Source organism: Dermacentor andersoni, chromosome 3 (genome assembly GCF_023375885.2).
Source record: "Dermacentor andersoni chromosome 3, qqDerAnde1_hic_scaffold, whole genome shotgun sequence".
Taxonomy (NCBI): domain Eukaryota; kingdom Metazoa; phylum Arthropoda; class Arachnida; order Ixodida; family Ixodidae; genus Dermacentor; species Dermacentor andersoni.
Window position 1 is genome coordinate 100794745 of NC_092816.1, and position 24873 is coordinate 100819617.

A 24873-nucleotide genomic window follows, 5' to 3' on the forward strand; every position below is an offset into this window, starting at 1 on the left:
TCTGTTCGCGAGACAAGCCGACTTTGGAGCGTTGTGTATAAGCTTCAAAGTTGTGTTGAGGGTGACAGCCAGCACTGATACACTCAACTAATGACGGCGCGGTTCTTCGTCGTCTTCTTCAACGTGCAACGGAAAAGCACAGGATCGCGTCAGCTTAACTAGAACTCTTAGAGAAGTTTCGGAGGCTTTGTTCTGACGCGCGTTGAGAGCGCACACTACCGGAGGCACGTATGCAAGTTCAAAGCTCCCGCCTATTTGTTCCGGCAAGCTCATTGGAGGCACAAAGGGAGATGGCCCGCCAACATGGCTACATTTCCGGCTTCAAGAACCTGACGTCAGGGCTCTTCAATTTTGTATCTTACCTCAATGAATATAACACTACTTTCGATTTCTTAAAAGAGATGCTGAGTAAGCGTACTTGCCACGTGCGACGGATTCGTATTTGCCCAAACGTGCCATGCAATTTAAAAAACAGTGAGTGTATCTTATCGTAATTTGGTGCTGTAAATCAAATGTTTCCTGTTCTCCAGCTGAATAACGCGGATGAGAACGCCCGAATTTTCTATGGGCGCTCCACAATTAACTTCTTAGCTTTCGCTTCATTAGCACAGAAAGTTGTCCTCGAATATAGCAGCTATGCGTAACTTCATGGAAGTGACCATGTGGCTACGCTGCTAGGGGTGCCAATTGTGGTCGATTAAACTTTTATAACCAACAGATTGTTTTGATGAGCGTGTGTTTCATTACATCCAACGTGGTCAATCCCGCTCGTGCGTATGAACCATAATTTGAAGCCACTACAGCAGCGCATCTGAACTTAGTCGGCTTTATTTAGGTAGGTGGCATCGTTCCCTACTGGTGCAGTAGCGGAAACACACAAGTCCTTCCCGTCCGTTGTATCCAGTTTCTTCCCACCAACATTATTTCAAATAGAAGCATTCAGTCATCATTATACGCAGCCCATATTTATGTGCCCTGCAGGACGAAGGCCTCTCCCTTCCATGAACAATTACCTTGTCGTAAGCTAGCTCATTACAACTTGCGCCTGCAAGCTTCCAAATTTCATCACCCAACTTCATTTTTTGCCGTCGTCGACGGCGCTTCCGTTGCCTTTGCACCCATTCCGTAACACTAACGGTCCAGCGTTTATCTTTACCATACGTATTGCATGGCATGACCAGCTTCATTGTTCTCTCTTAATCTCCCTAGAATATCGGCTATCCCCGTTTACTTTGTCATCCACACCGCTCTCTTCCTGTCTTCTAGCGTTACTCCTCACACCTAACGTTAGGAGACAGGACAAGAGCGGTGTTGGCCATAGAGCAAATGGGATATCGCAAGCATTCAGTAGTCACGTCTATTTCGAAATGCTCGAAACCTTGAGGCTGCTTTGAGAACACCCGCAAAATATTGCTTACATAAACCATGTTGAAACTGGCAGAAGGATCGCTCCTCGCACGTATTTCGTTCGTTCTCGAATGGCGAAATTTATTTTGCCCGCGTAAGCTAAATTCCGAGAGCGATTGCATACGCCCGAGTGCCTCGCCATGCCGAAGAGGACACTACTCCGTGTTCGGGGCCGTTCACGTGAAGAACGCTTTCGGCAGCTGTCCGATGACGCAGACATCAAAGCAGCACAAGAAGCGAAGGTAGGCAGCTGTCCGTGCAGCTAATGCCATTCATACTTCTCTTAGGGATCGCACTTTCACGGTTCGCGCAATAGACCGGAATCTCAACACAAGGCGTGGCCACAACATATGTGTGCCAAGAGCGTCTATATTGTCTCCCATGTTGCTCAATCCAGTGATAGGTGGTTTCGTCCGGTGAATAAACAACATTGGTTCATCATCATCATCATCATCAGCCTGGTTATGCCCACTGCAGGGCAAAGACCTCTCCCATACTTCTCCAACTACCCCGGTCATGTATACACTATGCGTATTTTTGCACTATGTATAAAAATATGCATGAACGGCATTACCCTCTTGACAAAGAAAGGCGATTTACGAACCAAGAAAACAAATTTCAGGTGCTATCAATACTATCGACGGTTTCCTAACAAAAATGTTATGCCGTTATGACGAGAGAACGCCATACATTACTTACTAGAGTTCACATTCGTACAAAACAACACTTCAGATAATAATATGGCAGGCAAGTTCTTAAGGATCGCCATGAAAACCCTGGGAATCTCCACAGGCGCAACAGGACTGGGGAGCTCCTAAGCAAATAAGGCCCCGCATTGTACAATTTATCAAGCAGCTATCATTCCGCTCCGGCTGCTCTCATGTACGCCTCGCCAAGCACCTGGTCTGGGCTCACTGCAGGGTTCGCAGAAGGAGCAGTGTGACAAGCTCAGCAATGGACAATCGCACCGGCTGGAGGCACCACAACGAGCAGAATCCAACAGAATTCAAGGAAACGAAACTAACATAACACGGCCCGCCAAGTACTACTCAAAATATTAAGCCAGCCTCTTACTAAACTGAAATAAAGACTTCTTTGTTTGTGGTAAACTCACGGCCAAAAGCATTAAAAAAGCAAGGGATGCTTTAAAGCGTGATTAACCTATACAGTGCAAAGTTAAGTGAGGTATCAAGGCAGTGCAAAACGAAGCTAAAGATCAAAAGACGAGCGAATCGAAAACACGGTTCTCAGAAACGCGTCGGTAAAACTACGTCAACAAATCACGAGTACATCCAGAAGTGACAGGAACATACGGGTGAAATGCCTGTTCAAAGCAAAACCACCGCCCAGTTCCAGACGATGAAGAGATAGCTTCACGGCGGAAAGTTCAAGGCAGCGTGAAGTCCTCGCACGGCCCGATCCTTCAATGAGCAAAGCATATACAAGCATAAGATGCACTCCGCAGACAGCCGTCTGAAATTCGTTTAACTTCATTTGTTCGTAGAGCTCATCCGCTTGCCCTCAGTGCTAAGAAGCTCATTATAGATAAATGCACGTGGCACGACTTCACTGAGCTTTTACTCCATAAATCTTCTCTCTTTTTCGGCCATAAATGTCCTTTCGCTTAGATACCTGAAAACACAAAACACTCATAGCGACCCAACGTCTGACACCACGTATAGACTGTGCATCCCCGAAGCCCACCATTAAACATTACCGCGTAATTTCCTAAATTGTTTATCAGAAAATGCAGCTCAACCCACTCTCCTCCTACGATCTTGCTACCTTCGCACCCTAACTGCGAAAGCTAAATCAATAAGCAGCCTAATTTTTTCTCTTTTTTAAGACGCACGTTAACTTTAGTTTTTGTTTTGCATGCCTGTGAACTGATAACATCGCAAAAAGAAAGACTTGGGTAATAAATGCGACGCCTCTTCTTTCCTCAGTAGGTATAAAAACAGGTAGAGGATCTCTGTGCAGGGGTATCACTTCTTCCAAACACCTGCCGCTTCCCTGAAATCCACTCAACCATGATCGCCGTACGTAGTCACACCTGAACTTCTTTTCAGTATAGCATGTTAAAATTGTAGCATCAACGTTACAAGATTCAAGCTACTTCGCGTCCAGTGACGACTTTAAGCAACACAGTCACCTTCGTTCTTTAGTGTATCATTCCACTTGACCATCATGCCATCCCCCCCAATTAATTCATAACTATATAAGGTGACCAGAAACACAACTATCCCTTCTCGAGGTTGTCGTAACAACACTGTCACATAAATCAGTAATAAACGCAGAGTTCTTTAGCAGTGTGAAACGTTAAGCTATGGTTTGCTCATCATGTCTACAGAAACGAGAGATACCGAAGACCAACACAGACAAACACAGACAAACAGATGGAGGGCATGAAACATTTCTCCTCCTTGTTGCGCTAGTTAACTCTTTAACCCTAAATTCAGGTTGGTTTTTGCCTCCTGGTGCCTTGGTTCTGTATATTTAACTAAAACTTGTGCCGCTTCAGGTCCTGTGCCTCCTAGCCGCTCTCCTTGGCAATGCCATGGCCGTATACGTCCCGTCGTACGGCGTGCCGGTGGCCGGCTACCCCGGCGTGCCAGCTGTAACGAGTGTGCATGCCGCCCCCGTTGCCGCACTCCAGACCATCCACCAGGCCGCGCCAGTGAGTCCCACTGTCCACAACGTGGCTACCCCGTACGGCTACCGCACAACCGGCGTAAGCTACAGCCACAGAGTTGACGCCCGCCCAGTGCGCGCAGGCTACGCGTACGGCCTCACGCCTTACGGCCTCGACTACGGATACGGACTTGGCTCCTATGGATACCCCACTGTACTCAAGAAATGGTGAGTTGAGTCAACCATCGTCTTCATGACTGCGCTTTATGTTTTCTGCTAGAAGGTTCGCAACGGTTCAGTTAAAGACAACGACGGTAAATCTTACTCACAGATCAGCTTGTTGAGAAGATGTTTGCGAATAAGCCTACGTTAGAGGTACTCATAAAAAAAGCAGATACATAATATTGTTGCCCCTTATAAGGCTTAAAATCTGCAAGAGCTTGAAAACTGTACATAAGAAACCAAAGGAATTATTTTTAAAGCCATATCGCACTATATGCTCACTAATAATTCTGCGGTGTATTCGTTTACCATCAAAATTCATTTTCAAAAAATTACGCTTAATAATAACTTGTATATCGGCTGTAAAGTACATTGTGACCTCCCCTAGGAGTGAAATGTTCATTCCGTTGCGATAAAATTAACCTATCTGAATACATAAATTGAAAGTCTGGCGGCAAGAGTCTATATATGGGTACTCATCTAGTTTTATCACATTAACATGGAAGATTCGAAATATTAGAATATGCTAGCAGTTCAGAAGTATATATAACCTTCTGTGATGGCCTACGTGATAGGCTCTCCCGCCCTCAGTCAAGCCAATTAGGTTCACGATGCCAGAAGACTCGCGTAACTGCTTCCTTACGTATGGGGAAAAATTCGGCTCCACTTAACACATACAATCTATAATGTGACAAAACAAACGCAGTTCTATATGTCATTTCTGTCCACAAGAAGCAATTTTCGCTTGATGTTATTTTTATCAACAGAACACATTCTGATACACAGTCATTGTAACATGCATCAAGAGGCCCCTAATCAAACTGCAAGTGGGAACACCAACGTATACATGTCAATTTTTTCACCACACACGTATTCTACACTTATTTTCACGGAGCTTGTTTCGGGCGATGGTCATTTCAATCTTGTTGGTGTGTTTTTATGTGCGAGGTGGTGCGCCCGGCTCTTTTACGTGAAAATTGGTTAAACATTGTCTTGAATTCAAACTCTTCGCACTCTTCTTGAAGTTACACAAAACCTTACTTCCCTTCATTATCTTATGTATAATGCTTTTTTATCTTCCAGAGACAAGATAAAGCATTGAAGTGTGTTTCTTCTTCAAAGTGATCCGAAAAACGACTGCAGCGAGACACCATGAGGAGTACGGTGCCTTAAGAAATATGTCGCGTGACACTTTTCCACCCTGAAAAAGAAATAAACACCTGCAACCAACCTGGTGTTTTTCTTGTGCTCTAACTTCCACTTTATTCAATTCATACATTATCATAGTGATGCTTTTCTGCGTGGTTAAATGACATTGGTGCCACTTAATGAAAAGCAGGTGATGCTCCATAAAACCCTAGGTTCAGTGGTTAGCCAGGTAGCATTTAAACGTTTTCAGAGCGCAGCTCTTACTCGCTCGCTCCTTCGTTGAGCGTCGGCGTGCTTAAGCGTCGTTCCTCGGTGTAACTGAGCAAACGACCACATAGAATGATGAGAGCGAATCTGGCGCGCAGCGGGGGATTAAAAACTTCCCGCAGAAGCTACTCCGTCAGTTCTCTAAATATGCATAGCCATTGTGCCACTGGCTCATCTCTACACGGCCCGGTGTCAGTATCAATGTTAGGAAGCTTGATCCGGCTAGTGCAAAAGACAGCGCTGAGTTGAGACGAATTAGTAAAAACGTTGATGACGCAAGCAATGTACTGCAGGTGTCGGCGCCAGGTGCGCTGATGACGTGCCCATCATCATAAGCCGTTATCGTTCTTCAGCGCATTATCCTTATGATAAACATGCAACCATTCCTCTGAAGGATAGAAAGAAAATGGCACGAATGGCGACTGCCGCAACAACCCCCCGAATCTAAGTTTCAATGGAAGGAGAGGTTCCTTCCAACTTTCAGCAAGAATCTTGTTGAGCGATGGCACCAGCAGTTCAACAGGTGTGGACATTTTAACATTCACCACCTTAGATGCTCACGATTGCGCAACACGGGGTCACTCATAAAGCAGAATTCGTGTTTCTCTTGCTAACGTGCTCGTCCATTACCTACGTGGAACAAAACAATCGGCGTGTAGTAAATTTTCGTCAAACAGCAAGAGTAGGAGGCACACCTTCACCATCATACAAATGTAAACATTGTCTTCCTGCCATCATTCCAAACATTCTCGCGTCACACGCAAAACAGGTCGCCTTACATATACTACCTGCAAAATGCTTGGCATGAGATTGATTCTCTCAATGGATGCGATATGCATATATACATATATATATATATATATATATACATATAGTATGTGGTTTTACGTGCCAACACCATAGCCACTGAACAACCACGGCGGGTCATATATATATATATATATATATATATATATATATATATATATATATATATATATATATATATATATATATAGGTTTGCTATTGAAGAGGTTCGAGGCAAGGCGATAGAGTAACGTACTGTACCAACACACCGCAAATTTTCTGGAATAAGGCAAAGGATTCTGGGCAGTAAAATATGCCCCGGTTTTTCTCAAGGCACCTTAGCCCTTTTTCTGGCTGCTCAAGGATATGTGTGGTGGCTAAAACATGGCGTCCACGATATTTTCCAATACGACAATCACGTCCGGCGCATGCATTTATCAAAAGCGTAGGCGTTGAGATCTACTTCTCAGAGGCAACTGCCGCTTGGGAGTGGATTTTGACGCCACCAGTGGTTAAGCTAACAAACCATAATTTATATTGAAATAAGAGCGCCAATTACGGCAACAATTTTACGGGGCACAAAGGGTAGGTTAATTCATGGGAATTACAAACATATTCTCAGTAAATAGCTGTCGAGTATTCATCAGGAGCCAGGGCCGGTATATTATATTGATTAAATGTCGCTTGATTCTTTTCTTACGATCCACTCTTACCAAACCATAAACCCTGGTGTTATTGTATAGGCTCAGTGCCTATACATAGCGCGAAATGGAAAATAGTTGTTAAGATCATCTCAAAGGTAGTAGATATCGAAAGAAATTCAACGAGAGCGTAAACTCGGCAAAAACTGGCTACAGAAAGTACGTCACGCTAGTGCTGATGCCAGCCGTCATCTGAAGCGACGATCGGGATAAAAAGAATGTGAAATGAAGTTAACAGCCATTTTATTTAGTCTTTAGTTTTTCCGGATAAAATTTGAAGAAAACGTTTTGCCTATAAATAAACTTTCCGTCTTATGTTTCTTGCGTTACCTAGCGACCAGCCACTGAAACGAAAGACGTGGCAGATGCATGCGCCATGCGCCTGACACGCCACAGAAGCGAGCCAGGCCGGCTGCGCATGTGAACGTTTGCCTTTTCGGCGACCCGTCTCTCTTTTTTTTTTATGTAGCCTGGTTTATTGGGCTCTGGGCGTATCCTTCCTTTTCTTTTGCACGTCGACCCTGCAGCACTGTGCTATTTGACTAGGGCAAGAGACAAATTTTGTTCGGCAGTTTACGTTTCATTGCAAGGAATTTAGGCTAACGTCACGGCGCACCGAGCGGTGTGATGCTGTTGGCGAAAAACAGCTCAGCCATTGTGGCCAGTTAGATTGGCCTCTACTTAATCGTACTGAAGCATGTTTGGGATGCTTTCTCTGACCCGCAACATTATTGTAACTAATTTCAGACTTTTGCGCACGCTCGCCGCCGCTGACGTTGTGACAAGATTAGTTTCGCGTGTACCGATTCTTATTGGGACAAGTTTGTGACGCTCTGTCTGACCCCCAACAGTATCGTAACAAATGCCGTAGTTGTCGGGGTACATTTCAGGCATGTTGGCCGCCCTCGCCGTTGGCAGCTCGGCCGGTGTGACTCAGTTCATTTCGCGTGTGCTGAATTTTATGGGGCCTGACATGTGACGCTTTTGTGCAGCCCCTTGCCCCTCGGCAAGAACATATACCTGCTTTCGCTACTCGCACTAGTCGAAAACGCGACGAGCGATTGCCAATAATGACAACTCGGGAGTTTGTTGCTTGCACCGGCAGAACGTGCAAAGGACTGCGGCGAAGGGCTCGAAAACCAGGAACTTGTAAATCAAAAATTCAGTCTCCTAAATGTCTGAAAACAGGCTTTGCACTTACGCATTTGTCTTGAGGGCGAGTAGAAGGCATTCTGTGAGCATGTGGCATGGTCAGGCGCTGGGAGCCTTGTCTTGTGTCCAACTCTGTGTACATGGCGTTCCATGGCATCTGCTGAGGCCAAGATGTCCCTTCACTACTTTCATGCGTTTCACCACTAGTAGCTGCTTTCCCATAGCGTCTAAATACCAAAATGACCCATACTTGTAATTTACTTTTTTCAGCTGGTGCCATCCAGAAGAACTTTGTAGAGGACTAATGCTGCTTACCTGGCCCCACAACGTTGGATGAACGCACCAAAAGCCCGGAACGAGCATTATATCAAGCAAAATAAACATTTCTTCATTTTACATGGCGTCTTACGTCTAGTTCACGTAATTGCACGTTGAACAGACGAGAGATCTGAGGGAGGCTTGTAAAAATAGCTCTCAGTCTTTATTATTGTACTAAATAAAGAAAGACCCTTTACCAAGACATCGCATGGCTGAGCAGTAGAAACAACAATGCCGCGCCGACTGGCACAGCCAGCCTAACGAGTGCCGTAACGAGTGCCGTACAAAAGGCTCGCCCTCAAAACCAGAACCGGAAGTGTGGTTCAGGTGTTAATACCAGCGGTTTCGTGCGCTAGTCGATTCGTCCACTGTGCCTTATGGGAGTGTCCTGTCTTACTGAATGCATTTCTTAAGAAGCAGGAGAACGTATACAGTGAACAGTTTTTGTTCTTTAATGGCTCATTTGCAAGCTATCATTATCAACAGCAAAGAGAACAAGCGCGTGAAATGCATATGTAACATCTACTAGCAAGCATCATTGCAATCACATCAAAATTATCTTAGTTTTGTCAAGGCTTTTAACCTGGACAACCATTCTGGAATGCATTCTTGCGCTTTTTGCAGCTCCAGATAGGCGTTTATACTTTCTCGGAAGTACATTCGTGCCGATCGTGCGCCTGGGTACCAGTAGTACCCAAACGTTCTGGCGCGCCAGAAGCTGTCAAGGCCTCTGGCGCCCATCATCACCGTTTTTTAATCGCTAGTTACGTGATGCTGAGGGGACTTTGCGGGTTCTCTGTTGTAACTGTCCTTTCCAAAACATCCCAAAAGAATTACCGCTCCTCCCAAGAATGCAGGCAAGCATGATCCATGGTCTCGGAATGTTTACAGATTAAAAAACACGTTTCTCACGGTACGATAAAAAACCTTTTCTTCCACAACTACCTTTACGGGAAGTGTTCTTGATGAACTTTGAAAAGATAGTTTTAACCCTTGGTGAAATTCGCATGCTCTTTACCCTTTTTACGACATTGTGGCCTTGGCTTCCACTGTAAAGGAATGTCTATAAAGGCAGAGGAAATTCAATATCGCACAAATCCCTATACAGCTCTTTCCGTTGGACGAACTCAGACATTCTTTTAAGATAGGTAGGCTTAAGAGCACAGTGGAGACAACCTCCTGAAAAAAGCCCGTACGGGTTCAGGGAACGCAGTTTCTGGCAGCAATAAATCTCGCAGCGCTTTGCTCCCGATCTTAAAGGCGAAGCTTACGCATCCTCGAAGCTCTTTTTTAATTCAATAAGCTTTGACGTTTTTAGTAAGTGTAGTGCGGTAAGAATAAGTTTTTGCAGCGAAGCAATGGTGAAGGCCGGCGTTTGTAGGCATGGTTGGTGTCAAATCTCAAAAATAAAATCTTTGAGGACGCCTAAGCGGTGAGTAGAATGAGAAACGAGGCGAAGTGTCGCGGAGGAGGAGGAGGGTAGGCGGAGGCGGGCTTGGTTGGCCTCCTCTGGCAGTTGCTACGGGTTCTAACTGCGCTATGGACGTACGAGATTCGTCTAGTGATCGAGAGGCCCAGCATCGAACGAGAAGGGCGGAGCAGAGACGCAAGCGGGGGCAGGCGGAGCGAGAGTCGACCGACGCCGAAGTTGTCGCCAAGCACCGGGCACCAGCTGAACGAGTCCGACAAAAGGCGTGCCGGGGAGACTACCGAGGAACGTGCTAGGCGCCTTGGCACAATGCAAACATTCTGCGCACAATGCACAAAAATAGAATACCACCCATAAGCTTGCGCGTAACCCGCATTCACAAAGTCAAACCCCACCGTAATTTTTTTTCGTTAATAGCAATAGCGCTCGAACAGCATTTCGGCCGTCGGTGCCATGGACGCCATAGTCATGCACTTCCTGAAACCACGGCGCACGCACGACTCGCGCGCGCAATTCAGGAGATGCGGAGTGCGTTTGGCTGCAAAAACAGTGAAGCGGAATCGACGCATGGTCTGCATGGTCAATGCACCGTTCAATCGTCTTCGTGGCACTTCCAGTATTAAGGGTGACCAGGACGGCACTCGGTCTTCCACTTCTGGCATGAGCGTTGTCGTTATAGCTCAGCGAGTCCGCAGTCCAACCGTCCCAGTGGGCCAGCGTAGGCGCCAGTGCGCATGTGCGGTACAACATGTGCAGTGGCGTCTACGATGGCCCGCTGGCTCGCAGAGCTATAGCACGCTGTTCATGGTCGCGCTGGAACGCTACCACCATTCTCGCGTTCAAGCGCAGCCCTTGTCCGAGACACCTTTCTTCGTCTTTTTGCTTATATATGCATTTAACATGTCAGCAATACCTGCTCCTACAGGTCAAATTGGGAACAGCCTGAATTCATCATCCATCGGGCACTGGTAGCGTGCCCTCGCTCAAATCTTCTGGCGCCGATTTTAATGATACAGCACCGTAGCGATACTGTGATTCATAGCGCAAATTGCCGCGAGCTTGCTTGGATGGATTGAAAAGAAAAAAATATGGGATCAAGCTTTTGTTAATCAGAGCGATCGGCTAGCCTCCATCAATAATGATGCGCTCGCTGAGACGACTAGCAGCCACCTGCTCTTATGAACCGTTTCTGAAATTTCTTTCCACATGGCCGACCATAGTACCGTTTATATACACAAAACTGTTTGCCGCATCCACAAAGCCAGTCGGAAAAGCTTGTTATCTTGAAATTTCTTTGGCGTTTTGTGCAGTTTTCAGGTTTTCGCAGAAACAAGAGCCATGATTTTGCAACACAGTCAACAGTTCAAAGATCTTTAATTTTAATCTCGAGGTCTACGTAACAACGAGCCAGCGCATCTTTGCAAGGGCAAAATCACGTTCAAGTGGTAGGACATGATAGTTTGTATTCTTTAGGAACTTCTGAGCAAGTTCCGAAAAGTGCATTTCGTGCTAGACTTGTCGAGCACAGGAATGGCCTATAGACCATCCTTCACCCTTAGACTACCTTTCGTAGTCATCGTCAGCCGGATGCCTGACCAGAAACTACAAAGTCATCGTTTCTTCAACCTCGATTAACCTTTCCAGGTAGCAGCTAGAATTTTGAAAGTATTAATTCAGCATTGGCCCGCATTTCTTTCCTAAGGCCTACTTAAATACACTCTTTATTCCCTATACGCTTCACATCACGCCGTGGCGTGTTGGTTTCATATAACTGTAACAAGAACAATATTTGAAGCGCATTCTTGGTTTCCTTACAGACACATGTGAGCAGCACACACACACACACACACACACACACACACACACACACATATAGTCTCGCGCAAGTTCGAGCTTTGCAGAGTAACATGAGAAAAGCAGCCGTTGCAAGTCATAGATCCAGCTCGTTAGGTGTCTTATTTACTTTAAGAAAGGTTTATTTCCACAACATCTATCACGCAGCATGTATTTGTGCATGTAGTCGCTTTCTCTCTATGTGATGTATAAAGATGCGTGTCGGCTGAAATAGAATTTATAAAAAAAAGACTTGCTCTCGCGTAATCGAGAGCAGATGTAAGCATGAAATGGCAACCGGCAAAGCGGATTTCTTAGAGATGATATTAGCCACAATCTTAAACTCGGTGTAGTGCATGTTTGCAACGGCATACCCTACCACATCACACCGCACCACACCATAATGTGCACTGGCCATATGGACGCTGGCGAGCTAGAAGGAGAAAACCGGCTAAAGGCGACACGACAGGCAGCAAACGACGCCAGAGAGTCCGAACGCACTGCCCAGGTAGTAGAAGAACAGCACTTCAATTAGGCGCGAACAAATGTCTCAGCAAATCTCGATTCTTGCTACGTGATCTATATGCAAGAGGTCCGATGTTCGGCCGCCACTGAGCGAAGGGCAGGCTTTCCGGAGCCTTCGCTTGCCAATGCTGGCTGCGTGACGCAATGCTATTTCCCAACTTTTTCCTTCTTCCATGAAGGCAAGCAGCGCATCAGACGCGTCCGGCTTATCATGGGTATGCGTCACTTTGTGTCTGCTAGGCTCCAATGAACCTATTTGATCCCAACTTGGGTTATTGGAAATGTGCCGGCAAGTGTGTGCCGCTCTTCAATGAACTTGTTTGACCAAGCATGCGGCATACTCTTCGGCAGTCCGCTTCACCCGTCGAGTCCTCATAGGTTGAAGCTTGGCGTCTACGCGACGTCGTTGCTGTTCGGGAGTTTTGCTAGCCCGCGCGTTTCTCCTGGCCTCGGCACCAGCGTTGAGATGGCGTTACCTCAGTGCAGGCGTAGAGGAGGCGCTGGTGCACAAGTTTTATTAGCGCGTTCATTTCCAATAGCGACGTTCAAAAGGCAGATACGGATCACTACACACTTCGATTGTCACCTTCTGGCGCTGAGACAGAGTTGCCTGTGCGCGTTTCAACGCCAGCGGTCCGTGAGGTTTGCGTCGCGTCCGGCACGCTGGCAGCGTCGAAGCCGGTAGTGTCCGGCACACCGCGGATAGCCCTTTGACCCAAGAACTTCAGAGCGTGCAAGCACAGGCACTACGTGTTTGCCCAGGCCTTCCGCGGAGCGCCTCAACAGCAGGAACCATTATAATGGCTCAAGACCATCCGATCACGATTTACATCAGCACCGACTCGCTTAGGGCCCATGTTCGTCATATTTCACGGATTCAATCAAGCTTTCTTGCCTGTCTGCCAGAACGACGACCACAGGCATCCTTCTCCAACGAGGTCAGCAAGCATCGTGCCTCCCTACCATCGGGCTTCACATCATCAGCACGTTCAACCTCAGCTTTGTGATGTTTCAAATAACCTCAAGTGCGTATTACGGTTCCAGGGATAAGAAAGAAGACCGACCTGCCTACCTTGGCCTTGAAGCAAGCAGCTCTGGATTGTTTGCACACTTTCTACTTTGGCCGCGTCCACATAATACGGATGGCTCTTCCACCCAGACCAGCTCCACCGGGGCAGTGGTTATACCATCACGATCACTAAGCATCCGATACAAGATTTCTCACTTGACAACATCGACCGGTTCGTAGCTTGTTGCCCTCCGAGGTGCCGTAGATTATATTAGCAACCAACCGGCTAATCGGTGGGCAATATTCTGTGATTCAAAGGCGGCCTTACAATGTCTTCTGTCACCTCTTCGTCGCAGGTCCTGTGAACAACTCGTATCGGAGATACGAGAAATGCACCATCACATGATTGCGAAAGGGCACGACGTCGTGTTTCAGTGGCTGCCTGGCCATTGCGGTATCTCCGGCAACGACGTCGCTGACGAAGCTGCTAAGAAAGCACATGAAGGAGCAACCCTTGTTTCTATACCTTTATCGCGGACTGACGCAGCCCAACACTTAGGCAAGCTAGCGCACCGTATGACATTGGAGAAGTGGCACACACCTGATTTCACTCAACATCGATTGCATTCCCTCGATCCATCTATGCAACTGCGGCTGTTACCAGGGCTTCCGCGTAATGAGGAAACAATGCTGTGCCGCTTACGCTTGGGCGTCGCATTCACGAATGCATATACGTTTTTAATTGGAATGGCTGATAGCGCCGAGTGCAATGCCTGCGGTGTCGAAGAAACTATAGACCATCTACTGTGCTACTGCCCATCATTTGCAAATGAAAGACAAGAACTCTGCACAGCTCTCAACCAGTTAGACAGAAAACCGTTCACCTTGAACAAGATCTTGGGACCATGGCCTCGCATATCGCAGCTACAAAAGGCCACAAAAGCGCTGCTGCGATATTTGAAAGATACAGGATTGAGTCAGCGTCTGTGATCCGGACTGAGTGACTGAACGATATCCCCGGTGGACTTTCTCTTCTTTCTTTAATCTTTCCGTCACCGTTTCCCTTTCCCCAGTGTAGGGTAGCCAACCGGGCTCAGTCCTGGTTAACCTCCCTACCTTTCATTTATCATTTGCTCTCTCTCTCTGCAATGAGGTTCTGACTGTAACAGAAAACTATTGCGTCCATATAGACCAGTGCACGGTATGGCGTGGCGCGGTGCAGTCTGGAGGGGTACGCGGTTGCGAACATGTTATAGACCCATTTTAAGATTGTGGCTAGTATCGTCTCCAACCAATATACTTTGCCGGCAGCTATTTCACGCTCACATCTACTCTCGATTACGAGGGAGCCAGCATTTTCTATACCTGTCTGCTTCCAACGTCTTTTCTCGTGAAGCTACAACGTCATGATCAGTGTACGCAGGCTCCCGTTGTCGTTTCACCCTCAGTTGTGCCTTCCGTCGATCCCGGTGCTCCGCACCGACCAAGCGAGATGGACTCGCCATGGGTGACCGCACTTCATCCATGGCCGATCTCCTGAGAACTGCGACGCGACTTGTACTGACGTGCTGCTAAGCTATCTGTGAGACGAGGAAAGGCACAGGCTTCCTTATTCGTGTTTGTGATCGGTCTTTCTTATGCCTGTCTCTAGAAACAAAAACGCTAAAGTAGTAAAATCGTGCAAGATGAAAAGGAAAAGGAAAAAGAACTGCAGCTTAACGCATTCAAGCACGTTTGGTCATTTGCGCATCCAGAAAATAGTACGAACACCACTCCAGCTAAATCAGATGCCGACGCAAAAACAGTAGTCAGCTAGGAAGTTTAATGTGAGATGGCAACCATAGGCGACAAATCACGCCGTTTACATGCTTATTGGTATGCGAGAACATGCGCCCTGCCGCGATCGTTGCTGTAGCCATTCGCAAGCTGTCTTCGTTTGGTTTGAAGTTCCATCCCCGTCAAGCTATTGCGCTCGTTAATATATACATATATATATATATATATATATATATATATATATATATATATATATATATATATATATATATATATATATATATATATAATGTACAAAAGTATATTTAATAAAATGCACTGAAGTTTGCGAAGGTGACGTTTTCGTACGAAATCAAAGAACTATGCACATAGATAAGTTTTTCAAAAAAGTGCAATAAATAGCCAGAATTACTAATCTGTACGTTCAAGAAACAAACATTGTTAAACAAATTTTTTTCGCTTCTGGCACGGTACTTGTTGTTTGGGTAGAAAGTAAGCAATAGTTCATTTTTCAAGTACCCGTTACATGCAATGTAAGTGCTCGACTTCTTGAGGAAAAAAAGTTGAAAATGCATCACAGACAAGAAATGTTCGTTTGCTTGTTAGGCTTTGCTCTGCAGATAGCAGAGATTGGCCATTTCTTCTCTGTTGCATTTTATTGTATGGGTTTCGAAATTCTGTGACTGCTTCATTGAAAAAAATATCTTCCCAATATTCACTTTCGAATCCTAATATCTGCTGCACAAGCTCAGAATAGAACAACTAGCGAAAGATGGCTCTACTCTTAAGCGTCAGCTTATGTAAGCATCATGATGATGTCTGTAGATCTGCATTTTGGACGTTCATAGAAATGATTGAGTGTGCTTGAGAACAACAGAACCCGGCAGAGCTAAAACCTGTGTATATAATGGCGCACAGCTGGCAATGTTTTTATGTTATTATGCATCAGCGCTGTGAGATCGCAAATCTGACAATGTAATGTCGTTCTCTCATTTATTGCTGGTGGTTTGTCCACCAATGTTTGATTCTGATGAGTCATAATCACAAGCCGCACGCTTTTCAAAAGTAGTGAAGAAGGACACTCAAATTTGCACAACAACACGCCGCCTCAGTTAACAAAAATATCTGCCTCAAGAACACATATTAATCAGAAATAACAGATTTGCCGCACAAAAAAAAAAGAAAGGAACTGATCCTGAAAGTCGTTTTCCTTAGCTACCCGCTCGACAGCGCTATATTTAAGACTCAAGTGTCCACTGTGATAAATTTGGTCCTTGAAATTATCAGTCACCGGTGATCGATTTGAATAGGCGTCAACGAAAGAGGCAATATCAGGTGCGGCTGCCCCAGAAAGCAACGCACGCTAATTTTAGCAGTGTTATGCATAAGCACCACCTGATGACACTTTCAAAAATAATTTTCTCCAAGCCACGTATAACCTTAAACAACCTTCACGGCTGGTCGAGTAGAGATTTTTCGAGGGCTTCGACGAGCACATTCTTATGATCATCTTTATTTTACCAAACACTGTCGGGAGAGGTGTTTCTCAACTGCCACACGATCCCAGCGACAAGTAACGGCAGAAGGAAACGTGGCAATTGTACACCCTTATACATTGTGACCCTTCGACAATGTGACCCGGCCACCAGTGCAAACTTCTGTACATATAACTTTTTCTTGCTGCAGATGCAGCCTCCAACATTTGTTGTGACAAACTGCTCTGGGCTAGAATACGGCACTCAGATAGCGCACTAACTGAGAAATTAAATATAGCCACGCGTACAGTGTCACGCAGTAGTCATGCGTCTGGCATTTCTTAGTTAAATGAAGTGCATGCGTAAAACAGTTGCTGCTTGTCTTTTTGCCTTACTCCTGGAAACTTATAATAAGCGTTCGAAAATTCTACACAGTCAATTGAATGTAGCTCGTACACGCCAGCGTACCCTATGATTAGTATCGTTTATCAAAGACCGAAGGCGACTCTATTTTTTATTGGTTTGCTTCTTTTGGAAATCGCTCGCTAAGTTAGTATTTAAGCACCGCAGAAGTTCACCACTACGCAAACCTACCGATAGAATAACTAATGTGGCTACTAGTAGGCAGGAAATCAAAAATGCTTTCCTGAAATCTAAATCATGTTTCTTCGTGAGGGTAGACTGTTAACGGCGACGCGCTTTCATTCGTTTTATTTTCGTAGAAACTGCCTTTGCGCCTATCGATCGTTTACAGAAAGTATGATTGTTCAGAGATCAGTGCTTTTCTCTAGTAGTTATCAATTGCAATGCGCCTAAAACATGTTGCGCTGTGAGACACCTAATAGTTACAAACGTCACATCGTGCTCGTTACAACAGTTTTTGTAACCTAGGATCTGCCAGTAAGTAAGGAGTCAAATCCGCACACGGAGTATCGGGATTGACACAGCCACGCGCTCAAACAAAAGGATCGCAAAATGTTTTCGACAACGCAAAACTTCTTGCGCAGTGAGAATTTCAGCGCTCTATAAATGGTCAAGGGAGAAAAAAATTCAACGATGGAACTGCAGTGCAGCCTAAATTTCTCAACCATTAAAAAACACTGCTCATTTAAGTACTTCGAGATGGTTTCTGTCACACTTTCATGGTAATCTTTGAAGTAATGAGCGTCGAATCTTCGGCATTGAACTATAGCATTCATATTCAAGATGGATGTCTGAATGAAAAATAAATACACGAAAGCTGCGATCAAGTTGGAATTTGTAGCCCACGCACATCTTTACCAAAACCTTCCGCAACGTGCCTGTCACTATTTTACCGTGAACGCTGATTTTTCTTCTGCGCCTCATTTGTGGGTGATTGTTTTTCTAAGGTGAAAACACTTTAAACCAGCGTAAACATAATGACAAAATATCCGGCTCTCCACTCTATCATTCGTGAAACAGTCATAATTACGGAGTCACTTTGCGCTGAAGCTCTCCGTTGATATCGCAATACATGCGGATTCTGTGACACATGAAGTCGACCCTACGAAGCCCAATGTGTGGAGTGAGTCAGCTATATACGAAATGCACAAGAACGTATACATATTTGTTTATTTGAACGTGGCAAGTATTATGTAGTGTTGCCCAAAGTGTGACAGGTAATGAAAGGTGTAGTCCTTTCATTAGACGACTTGGATGCACGTTTGGAGGCACGTTGTAAATAATTCCCGATCCGTACAATCTGTATATTAAAGGCATTTTCAACGTACACGACTATCTCATCTCGTCTACAAAGCATGCGTTCCGTCCCTTCGGCACATTGAAGCCTTCCGCGAGCTAGAGCATTAGTGGAAATAGGCCGGGAAAGAAATTGCACTTTTGGCGCTCTTTGGCCACACTTGGTCCTTGCGCCAATAAACACTACATATCATCATATTGCACTTTCTTTCATAGTTCAAAACAGTAACGCGATAGCTGGCGCAATATTGTACCTAACGTGTCTTGTACTGTTTCGAGTGATATTGGTTGCTGTAGACATTCGCAGAATCACAAGGAACCTTTCGACAAGAGAAAAACTTCACTTATTGTGTGCCGGTTCTCTTCCCTCCCTAGAATGTTCATTGTACTTCCATCTGGCAATTAAGACTTAAACTTCTCAACATAAAACCTACTTTCCTATACTCCGCTTCAATTGCGGGCCAGGCACAAGACTAGTACGCATTCACGAACAACTTTTGGTGGCAACGAAGAGAAAGCTGCACGGGCAAATTCGTCTCTTGTAACATATGTTCAGAATCTTAAGATTCTGCACATATGTTAATGAAATAAGATTTTTCAGCCCGTGTCTTTCTCGCAGCACTGTCTGTTCGCGAGACAAGCTGACTGTGGAAAGTTGTTGTGTAAGCTTGAAAGTTATGCTTAGGTTCTATCAGTGTGAGTGTCAGCCAGCAACAGTGGCGGGTCTTCGTCGTCTCCTTCACCGTGACACGGAAAAGCACAGAAGTGCGTCAACTTCACCAACATGGCTACAGGAGTTTCAGAGGCATTTTTGCTGACGCGCGTGATCAGCACACACTACCAAATGCTCGTAGCAATGCAAGTTCAAAGCTCGCACCTATTTGCTCCGGCGAGCTGACTGGAGGCGCAAAGGGTGAAGGCACACCAACGCGGCTGCATTTTTGGCTTCAAAAATCTGACGTTAGGGCCTCTCCTATTTTGTCTCTTTCCTCCATGTCTATAACAGTGCTTTCGATTTCATATAAGAGATGCTGAGTAAGCATACCTGCCACGTGTGACAGATTCGTATTTGGCCAAACATGCAAAAGTGAGTGTATTTTATTGTAATTTGGTGTTTTAAATAAAATGTTTTCTCTTCTCCAGCTTAAACTGACCAGCATGAGAACGTCCGAAGTTTCTATGGGCGCTCTTATTCGTCCACGATTTACTTCGTAGCCTTCACTTCATTGGCACAGAATGTTGTACTCGAGCATGGCAGCTAAGCATTCATTCATGGAGGAGACCATAAGGTTACGCTGCGAGGAGTGCCCTATTGTGGTAGATCAAACATTTCTAACGAACATATTGTTTTGTTGAGGGTGTTTTTCATTACATCCAGCGTGGCCAATCCCGCTCGTGCATATGAACCATAATTTTAGGTCACAACAACAACGCATATAAACCTAGACATCTTTGTTTAGGTAAGTGGCATGGTTCCCTAGTAGTGCGGTAGCGGAAAGACGCAGGTCCTCCCAGTCAGTTGTATTTCGTTTCTTCCCACTGAATTTATTGCTAATAGATGCATTTAGTATCCTCCATCATCAACAACCAATCTTTATTTACACTGCAGGACGGAGGCCTCTCCCTGAAATCAACAATTACCCTTGTCTCACGCTAGCTGATTCCAACTAGCACGTGCCAGTTTCCTAATTTTATCACCCAACTTGATTTTCTGCCACCGCCGACAGCGCTTTTGTTCCCTTGGTACCAAATCTGTAACTCTAATGGTCCAGCGGTTATGCATACTCTAGGCATTACATGACCTGCCCAGCTGCATTCGTTTCTCTTAATGCCTCCTAGAATATCGGCTATTCCCGTTTGCTTGCTCCTCCACTCCGCTTTCTTCCTGTCTTCTAGCATTACGCCTTACGCCTAACATTAAGAGACAGGAAAAGAGCGGTGTTGTCCACAGAGCAAATAGGAGATTACTAGCATTCAGTAGTCACGTCTATTTCGAAATCCAGAAAACCTTCAGCCTGCTTAGGAAACACGCGTCAAATTGTCCTTACATTATCCATGTAAAAACTGGCAGAAGGATCGCTACATGCACGTATTTCGTTCTGTCTGGAATCGCAAAATTCCCCTTCTCTGCGCAAGCTGAATTCCACCCGCGATTGCGTACTCATCACCGCCTTGCAATGCCGAAAACGACACTTCTTCAAGACAGCCCTAACACCACAATTACGGCACCTACGCGCGCTTGTGGCCGTTCACGTAAAGAAGGCTTTCAACAGTGTGCGATGACGCAGGCATCTACGGAACAAGAAGCGATAATAGGCAGGCGTCCGTGCAGTTAATTTTATTCCGACTTTTCTTAGGGATCGCATTTTCACTGTTCGGGTAACAGAGTGCAATCTACACCGATGGCATGGCAGAAAGATATGTGTGCCATGGGCGTCCACATTGACTGCGAGGTTACCCAGTCCAGTGACAGCTGATTTCGCCCAATGATTAGGCAACATTAGTACCTACATTTTAGAATATGCATGGTCGGTATTACCCTCTTGACAAGGAAAGGCGATTTATGAACCAGGAATATATATTTCAGATGCCATGAATGCAATCGACAGCTTCCTAACAAAAAGGTTACACAATCATGAGGGGATAAAATGCAATACATTCAATTCAATAAAATGCGATATGCAGTACATTATTTTGTACAGTTCTCGTTCATGCAAAGCAACACTTCAGCTTTTAATATGGCGGGCATGTTCTCGAGGATAACCCAGGGAACGGCCACAGACGCAGCAGAATTCGGGAACCCCTAAGCAAGACAAGGCACCGCGTAGCACACCTAATCAAGCAGCTATCACTCCGCTCCGACGGGCCTCAGGTAAGCGTGGACAAGGAGCTGGTCCCGGCACTGCTGCAATCCAGGGTTCCCAACTGCAGGGTTCGCAAAAGCGAGCAGTGCTACAAGCTCAACAAAGGACAATAACACGGACTGGAGGCACCACAACGAGATCAATCAAACAGAATTGAAAGAAACGAATCTCACATAATACGCCCCCCCCCCTTCCCCCCAACTACTTCTTGACATTGTAAGCGACGCCATGAAATAGAGACTTCTCTATTTGTGGCGAACTCAGGGCCAGAAGCGATAAAGGAAGAAGAGAGGCGTTTAAGCGCGGCTAACTAATGCATCGCGAAGTGTGGTATCAATGCAGTGCAGAAAGAAGCTAAAAATCACAAGACGCCCGAAACGAAAGCGTGATTATCAGAAATGCTTAGGTAAACCTACGTCAACAAATCCCGACTACATCGACAAGTGACAGGAAGATACAGGTTAAACGCTTGTTCAAACCAAAACCAGCGTCTATTTTGAGACGATAAAGAGATAGCGTCATGCTGGAAAATTCAAAGCAGCGAAAGCCCTCCCCCGGCCCGATCCTTCAACGAGTAAAGCATACAGAAGCCGACAACGCACTGCACAGACGGCCATCAGAAAGATGTTTAACTTTATTTGTCGGTGGAGGTCATCCCCTTGCCCTCAGCGCTGAGAAGCTCATTATAGAGAAATGCACGCGGTACGACCTCACCGAGCTTCTTATCAGTAAACCGTCTCTCTTTTTCGGTCATAAATGTCGTTTCATTTCGATACCTGAATATACAAAACACCCACAGTGGCCCAGCGTCTAACACCACTTTGAGACTGTGCAATCCCGAAGCCCGCCATAAAACCTTCCTGCATAATTTGCAAAATTGTTTATCAGAAAATGCAGCTTAGGCCACTCTCCTTCTAGCATGTTGCGGCCTTCGCGCCCTAATAGCGACAACTGAATCGATATGCAGCCTAATTTAATCTTTTTTTTTAATACGTAGGTATACTTTACTCTTTCTTTTGCATACCTGTCAACTGATGACATCGCAGCAAAATAAGGCCTGAGAAATAAATACGACACATCTTCTTTGGACAGTAGGTATAAAAGCAGGTAGAGGAGCTCTATCCAGAGGTATCAATCCTTCCGAGCACCTGCCGGCTCCCTGAAATCTGCTCAACGATGATCGCCGTATGTAGTCCCAACTGACGTTATCAGGATGGCATGTTAAAATTGTAGCAGCAGTGTAACAGAATGCCAGCTACTTCTAGTCCAGTGCCAAGCTTAGGCGGTTAAGCAGTCTCCTTCTTTTGTTTAGCGGCTCATTCCGCCTGAACATCATGCCGTCCATCCCGAATATAATTCATAACTATCAAATGGGGGCATGGAAAACAATCATCCCTTCTCGAGGTTGTCGTACCAATACTTTCTCATAATCAGTACCAAGCGCATCTCTCTTTAGCAGTGCACAGCGTTAATTTATGGTTTGCTTCTCATGCCTACTGAAACGAGAGACAACGAAGACGAACAAAGGCAAACAGATGGAGGGCTTGGAGCATTTCTCCGCCTTAATGCGCTGGCTAACTCTTCAATCCTACTTTCTTTTTGGTTATTGCCTCCTGAAGCCATGGTTGTGTGTATTTAACTATAATATGTGCCGCTTCAGGTCCTGTGCCTCGTTGCTGCTCTCCTTGGCAATGCCATGGCCGTGTACATCCCAACGTACGGCGTGCCTGCGGCTGGCTACCCCGGCGTACCTGTTGCCGGCTACTCCGGCGTGCCAGCTGTCACGAGTGTACATGCCGCCCCCGTTGCCGCACTCCAGACCGTCCACCAGGGCGTGCCAGTGAGTCCCACTGTCCACAACGTGGCTACCCCATACGGCTACCGCACAACCGGCGTTAGCTACAGCCACAGAGTCGACGCCCACCCAGTGCGCGCACGCTACGCGTACGGCCTCACGCCTTACGGGGTCGATTACGGATATGGGCTTGGCGCCTACGGATACCCCACTGTGCTGAAGAAATGGTAAGTGGAGCCAAAGATCGTCTTCATGACTACGCTTTATGTTTTGTGCTAGAAGTTTCGCAACCGTTCAGGTAACGACAAAGAAGGTGAATCTTACTTGCAGATCATTTCGTTGATTCTATATTTGTTTCTTAAATAAATGCTAGAAGAAGCTGTTTCCAAATAAGCCTGCGTTAGAGGTGCTCATGAAAAAGCTAATGCATAATATTGTTGGCCCTGATAAAGCCCAATATCTGCAATAGCTTGAAAACTGTACAACACAAATCACTTTTAAAACCATATCCCACTATAGCCTGACTAATAATGCTGTGGTGTATTGGCTTGCCATCGAATGATAGTTTCAAATAATCACACTCCTGAATAAGGTGTATATCGGCTATAGAGTACATTGCGACTGGCCCTAGCAAAGTACTGTTAATTTCTTTGCGATAAGATTAACCTACGTCCTACGTTTATAAATAAATTGAATGCTTGGCGGCAAGAGTTTATATGTAAGTCCTCATCTAAGCTTATCACACTAACACGGAAGATGCATTAAATTAGAATATGCCAGCAATTCTGAAGTATATATAATGGTCTGTAACGGCCTTTGCGATAGACTCCGCCGCACACAGTGAAGCGTATTTTGTTCAAGATGCCAGAATACTCATTTAGCTAGTTCCTTCGGTTTGGGACAAAATTCGGCCCTCCTAAATATATTCGGTCTGTAATATGACAACGCGAAACCAGTTTTTGTGTCATTTCCGTCCACAAGAAATAATTTCCGTTTTATGGTATTTTTATTAACAAAACACAATCAGATATCTACACATTGTAACATACCCCAAGAGGACCCAAAATAAAACTGCAAGCGGGGTCACCAAGGAATACATGTTAATCTTTTTTTTTTTACCATAAACAGGTAGCCTGATGCTTATTTTTATGGTGCTTGTTTTTCAGCGATGATCATACCAAGCTTGTTGGTGGGCTTTTATGTGCGGTATCGAGCACACAAGGTCTTTTAGGTGAAAGTTAAACAGATTGTCGTCAGTTCGAACCGTTTGCACTTTCTTGAATCTACACAGTACCTTGCTTGCTTTCATTTTCTTCTATGTAATATTCTTTTTATCTTTCAGAGACAACAAAAAGCCTCCAAATGTGTTTCGTCATCAAAGTTATCTGACAAACAACTGCAGCGAGACACTTTGAGGAGTACAGTGCTTTGAGAGATATGTCACATGACCCTTTTCCACCCTGAAAAAGAAATAAATAAAAGCAACCAATCTGGTGTTCTTCTTTGAGCTTTAAATTGTTTCCTCTTTATTGAGTTCATGCGCTTGCTTAGCAATGCTTTTCTGCGTGGGTGAACAATTTAGCTGCCCTTCATAGTAAGGTTCCTTACAGCGCAACACAAGACAAGGACAAAAGAAGGTATAAACACGACAGGGTGTTTTATGCCTTATTTTGTCCTTGTCTTCTGTTGCGCTGTAACGATCCTTACTATCCCCCCAACCAACTGGCCCAACTTGCGTCTTGATGCAATTTCGCTGCCACTTAAAGAAAAACAGGTGGCGCTCAATAAAAAGCTAGGTTCATCGTTTAGCCTGG

The 24873-nt window shown here is 45.3% G+C and overlaps 2 long non-coding RNA genes across 2 annotated transcripts; both read left to right on the forward strand.

Annotated features, from left to right (window-relative positions):
- The first annotated feature begins 3402 nt into the window (after positions 1 to 3402).
- On the forward strand, positions 3403 to 5490 carry LOC129387190 (uncharacterized). Its single transcript, XR_011893043.1, has 3 exons — positions 3403 to 3446; positions 3929 to 4266; positions 5344 to 5490. It is a non-coding gene; the product is annotated as an uncharacterized lncRNA (long non-coding RNA).
- A 16886-nt stretch (positions 5491 to 22376) lies between these two features.
- Positions 22377 to 24566, forward strand: LOC129387188 (uncharacterized). Its single transcript, XR_011893044.1, has 3 exons — positions 22377 to 22449; positions 22925 to 23286; positions 24402 to 24566. It is a non-coding gene; the product is annotated as an uncharacterized lncRNA (long non-coding RNA).
- The last annotated feature ends 307 nt before the right edge of the window (positions 24567 to 24873 follow it).